This window comes from Silene latifolia, chromosome X (assembly GCF_048544455.1).
Source record: "Silene latifolia isolate original U9 population chromosome X, ASM4854445v1, whole genome shotgun sequence".
Lineage (NCBI taxonomy): Eukaryota > Viridiplantae > Streptophyta > Magnoliopsida > Caryophyllales > Caryophyllaceae > Silene > Silene latifolia.
This window is the reverse complement of record NC_133537.1, coordinates 269376699-269382698: the sequence shown is the minus strand read 5'-3', so window position 1 is coordinate 269382698 and position 6000 is coordinate 269376699. Positions and strand designations below refer to the sequence as shown.

Here is a 6000-nt window from a genome sequence, read left to right as displayed (position 1 = left end):
CACAAGGAACAACAATGACAAAGATGATGATGATGACATACCTACGCATCGTATATCGGCGTCAAGACCGCTACCCGACTCAAGCAACCTATCCCCAAGGCACAAGCATCCTCCAAGGCTCTCATGGAAGGAATTAAAGTGAAGGAAAAGAGGTAAGGCGACATCTAGGTCTGAAGGAAGGAGGCGGAAATGATTCGCGATTCTATCAAAACACGACACGATTATAAACCCTCGTTGTAGAGACGCTACTTGATCGAGTAACCAATCTACTCGATCGAGTGGCCCCTACTCGATCGAGTAACCAAGCTACTCGATCAAGTAGCCCCGACTAGATCGAGTACCACTAATCCCAAGTCTATCACTACACGAGGCATCCCTTGCACGAATTCCCAATGACTATCACATGCCCCCAAGGTCGGTCAACGTTAGTCAATGGGTCCCTAAAAGGACGGGTATTACAGTCTTCCCCCCTTAAAAAGAACTTCGTCCCCGAAGTTCGACTCATCCTTCCCCAACCACACGGCAAGAAACTAAGTTCGACACCACCGTTTACCCGACACACGTCAACAAAACTACTCAAAAATATTATCCCCACTATGTATGTCCATCAAACATCATCATCGTCAATTTCCTAACACACACCACACACCCAAGCCTCAACGAACCACTACTTGAGTTACCGAACACATAACATGCACCAACACGACCAACTCGACTATCGGTTATACTACTACATCGAATTATTCAGACATGCATCAACGCAACTTCGAGACTATACTTTCACTGGTCGTAATTACCAATACCAAACATGCAACACAACGGTCCTATCACAGATTCACAACAATATATGGATTCATAACCGCACAACGCAAAACCACTACCGACAACCTCGCTACTGCTCATGACACAAAACTCTCATTATAACATAGCAAAAGACTATTGAAAATAAATTATAACGACATGTCATCTTGTTCGACAATTACTCATTCTCACTTAAATATACAATTTCCTCAACCAAAATTATTAAAACAATCATAAACTCGTACTTGGAATGTAACAGAGATATTACAAAATATTATAAGCATACGGCAAAATTGTTATAATTTCGGCTTTTTCTTTTGCTACATTACTCTTCCCTTCTAAAAAGGAACTTCGTCCCCGAAGTTTTCACAATCAGACGACTTCCCTGTCCCTTAACCCGACACCTATAACATCTTATTGACAATACTCATGAACCACCACTAATATTAATTCATATACACATGCCACTTTACACACGGACATTACGTGACCACAACCACTACAACCGTAAACTATTGAGATTGCATACTACCTCACGGTCCCATACATGCACATATACGGTGACAACTAGCAGCTTCTCAATAACTTGATATTATACAACCACATGGAAGAAGTGAGGATATTATAAACATAGCAATCGGTAAACCATGACAGATGGTATGCGCATACAGACAAAAGGCGATACAATTACTACTAAAACAGCGTGAATTGCTAAAAATCCATGTTCATCCCTGACCACTGATGCCACATGACCACTACTCACAAGCCAACGATATATACATATACAAAAATGAAATTTAAACAGCATTACTTGCATATCAAGTTCCGGTAACGATACATGTCATCGTCCCGTCACACCTATATCTTACAAAACTTCATTTATAATGCAAGCACGAGTAAAAACATAACTAATAATGTGACCAAAACATGCTACTGACCTTCAACAATCATGATAAATATCGAAACATCCAATAATAAAAGCATTCAAACAATTTAATTTTCGAAAAGTTCCTGTAACAGTGTCACACGATCGAGTGGGTAAGCACTCGATCGAGCTGGCCCTACTTGATCGAGTATCTTAGCTACTCGATCGAGTTTCCCGAGATCAGAATACGCCTTGAGTAGACACACTTGCAGCTACTCGATCGAGTGAGGGGCACTCGATCGAGTGGCTTCAGGTAAAAAATGTTGTAAATTTCAAACACAAGCTATATAATCGCATAACCACGAGTCAGGATGATATCCCGACTACCAATCCTGTAAAAACAAGTTCAAAATAAGCAAGTACGGCCTTATGGCCACCGATACAACCATGTTCCAAAAGAAAATACCGACCGAAACAACTAACATCCATCAAAACTACAAAACATAAAAGAAAGGAACGGAGTATCACTCCTGCTGCTGCTGCTCGTCCATCACGACATCCTCATCTCCACCACCACCCGAAGTTCCTGCTCCTGATGTACCAAGACCTACATCACCACCGGCTCCAGCATATGGCCTCACGTACCAAGGGGCCAAACCACCGTAAGGGTACGCCTGAGGCTTTATTCTCTGATACCACTTTGTAACAACCCCAAATAGCAAGGAGCCTTAACAAGACCTTCCTTAGCATATAAAGGCATTGCCATCTCGGTTGTCCGAGGAAAGCAATCATCAAAAGTCGATAAAAGAACATTTATAGTTACTTTACAAGTGATTAAACCAAAACTACTGATACAAACGATACAACTCATCAACACTATGTAAACTACTCCTGTCATGACTCGTGAAGACTAATCCCGCCAAGACTCCGGCTACCATCCAAGACATCACCTGCTAAGACCGACTGCTCACCATAAGGGATCACGGCAGATACAACAGAAACAAACAAGAAACAACCACACAAGGTCAGTAACTAAGGCAAGACACAACATCAACTGCCAGCATACTACAAATACAACCAAGCACACACACAGGTCACAACCACTCCAGCCAATCACCGTCACCGACTATCCAATGGACCAGCCCTGCCAGTGGGGGACCGCAACCGTTCCCACCTAAGCCCCGCTCATCATATCGAGCGATAACCTTATCCCATTAATGTGCACATCCCTTCCCGTGGCGGGTTCCACGGAGGGCGAAACTAGGGCGTGAAGCCACTCCCGCAAGTGACTCCACTCAGCCGAGGACGCACCTCGAGAAACATAGACAATCATTCACAATCAGCTGCACCACAACAACAACAAATGAAACAATTCAACACCAACCGACTACCATAATCAATCAACCACACTGACACTACAATCAGCACAACAACCGACACACTAAACAACCAATAGAAACTAAGTAGGCGAACCTACCTTTAGCCAATCGCAGCGATTCCTTGTTCAATCACATGATATCAACCAAGCAAGCAAAACTCTTATACAAACAACATAAAAGCCTATTACTACCACCAAAATTCCACAAGGAACAACAATGACAAAGATGATGATGATGACATACCTACGCATCGTATATCGGCGTCAAGACCGCTACCCGACTCAAGCAACCTATCCCCAAGGCACAAGCATCCTCCAAGGCTCCTATGGAAGGAATTAAGGTGAAGGAAAAGAGGTAAGGTGACATCTAGATCGGAAGGAAGGAGGCGAAAATGATTTGCGATTCTATCAAAACACAATTATAAACCCTCGCTGTAAAGACGCTACTCGATCGAGTAACCAACCTACTCGATCGATTGGCCCCTACTCGATCGAGTACCCAAGCTACTCGATCGAGTGGCCCCGACTAGATCGAGTAGCACTCATCCCAAGGTCTATCACTACACGAGGCATCCCTTGCACGAATTCCCAAAGACTATCACATGCCCTCAAGGTCGGTCAACGTTGGTCAACGGTTCCCTAAAAGGACGGGTATTACAATAATCCTTAGTATAAATACCCTATTGTACTAGCTAGATAGAAGGCATCTCTTAATCATTTCATAATCAAGTACTAATCTCTCTTAATTTAGTCTTAATCTAAGTTGTAATACACATTTAAATATTAATCACATCTTAATCTTTCCTAAATCTCTCAATTGTTCTTAGTTTTAGTTTAGTAATTAGAAGATTATTTGGGGTTTATTGGAGGATTGACAACCTTCCATCAATCATCAAGTTTACTTCTATTATTATTTGCTTAATTATTTGGATCATCTCAAGTAGTTATAATCCCTTTTACCTTTGCTTAATTATTGTTAATTACATCACTTGTTCATCATGTTTTGCTTTGTTAATGTGATTGACATCCTTATTAGCATGTTAAACATGACCATGAGTGAATAGTCTCTTGGCTAGGTTAATGGGGAATTAGGGGAATCAATCATGGGATTAGATCTATGCTTAAATTATTATTCTTTCATAATCAAATGCTTGCTTGTTGTGATTTAAACCTATGCACATGTTATGTTTGATGAAATGACTATGAAACCTTGCATTTTTTTACCCATCTCTTATCTTTTCAATGTGACTTGTAAGATAAAAGCCAACTCAAGCCTTGTTAGACCATGCATAGAGTTGAACAGGAAGAGAATAAGTCGACTTGTAGGTGTTGTAAAGTCTTGATCGACTCGGCTCTGGGACCAATATCTTCCAGGAATTGTAAGATATACACTAAGTCGATTCCATCAGAACAATAAGTTGCTTGCATCTATTTGAGAACATGTTTGTATGATCTATTTCCATGATTCCCTTATGAACTCATGACACCCTAGTGCCCCTAATCAATTGCTTACAAACCCCTTTTATTGCTTTGCTTTGTTTTCCTTAATTTACATACATCTTGTTGATTAGTCTAGATTACATCTCATCTCAACCCAAATTTATGACAACCTAAGAAATAGCTACTTGCAATTGAAATCCTAAATCAATACTCATCCCTTGGGATCCGACCTTTACTTACCACTCCACTAAAGAGTAGTTTGTAGAGTTAGAAATATTGTTTTGGTTGAAAGCTTTAACGACGAGCAATCCATTCACACCAGAAAATAAAAAGAAGACGGTTCACATAGACAACCGTCCTGCTTTTAAAAACCAAAGAAGACGGTTTGACTTTATCTTAACCGTCCTCTTAGCCAACGAGGACAGGTGAATTAAGGACGGTTTATTTAAGTAATAAGGACGGTTTTGAACCATCCTCTTAGCCCATAATTGTAGTAGTGACTATAACTCACAACCCAGATGCTTAATAGACCGTACCATATCCATTGATTACCATACATACCCATCACCTCTAACATATCCTATGCACCTTCACACCCACACCACGCACACCACCATTCATCACGCATAACCCAACAACCACCCCACGGACCACCACTAAACTCGACGCCAACACCACGACTCCCTCGCCAGTCACCACACTACGACCCACCAGACGCCTCGCTCTCATCCTCTCACGATATTAAGACAGAGGACCTAAAATACGGCGACGCCGCAACAACAACAACCTGAACAGAATAAATTATAACTACGTGGCCCAACCACCACCCGACGCACTACATCAATCTCGCACCCTAATTTCGACTACATAAGATGCATGGTCTCGATGAAGTTTTGCCAAAACCGTACTAAAGCAGAGCATTATGACCTGTTTTAACCCGCTAAACCGAACCCCAGGTAATATATCCTACCGACTAAGTTTACTGGTGATAATACTAGCAATTTCCGATATAAAACGGTCTTATAGTCGCAGAACTTACCTTAGCTAATTTAGGGCACGGTAACGATGGAAAAAGTAATAAAACGATGATGATGATGATGATAACGGTGACGGAGTACGAAGTACGGAGATGATGAGGACCGTGAGTTCCAAGCAAGCAGCAGCAGCCCCAATGTTCTCTTCCCCTCGGTTCTTTTTTTTTTGGTTTTTTTTTGGTTTTTGTGTGAATAAGGAAAACACAGGAAGGGGAGGGGATATATATATATATATATATATATATATATATATATATATATATATATATATATATAATAGGTATATATTATTATAATAATACAATGGGTATATAATACGTATTATAATATAATATAATACTTTATTTCTACCGATTATCGCCTTTCCCCTTTTTTTGCTACGACAATTAAATAATAACCGATTATTATTATTAGACCCGTATAGTATATTGCTAGATGAGTTTGTTTTTATATTATAGTATATAACATAATATGACATATTA

General features: G+C 40.5%; 1 long non-coding RNA gene across 1 annotated transcript; it reads right to left on the bottom strand.

Moving 5' to 3' along the window:
- Nucleotides 1–2014: 2014 nt before the first annotated feature.
- On the bottom strand, nucleotides 2015–5686 carry LOC141621804 (uncharacterized). Its single transcript, XR_012532684.1, has 3 exons — nucleotides 5524–5686; nucleotides 3289–3368; nucleotides 2015–2629 (listed from the first exon to the last, which is right to left on the bottom strand). It is a non-coding gene; the product is annotated as an uncharacterized LOC141621804 (long non-coding RNA).
- Between the last annotated feature and the right edge of the window lie 314 nt (nucleotides 5687–6000).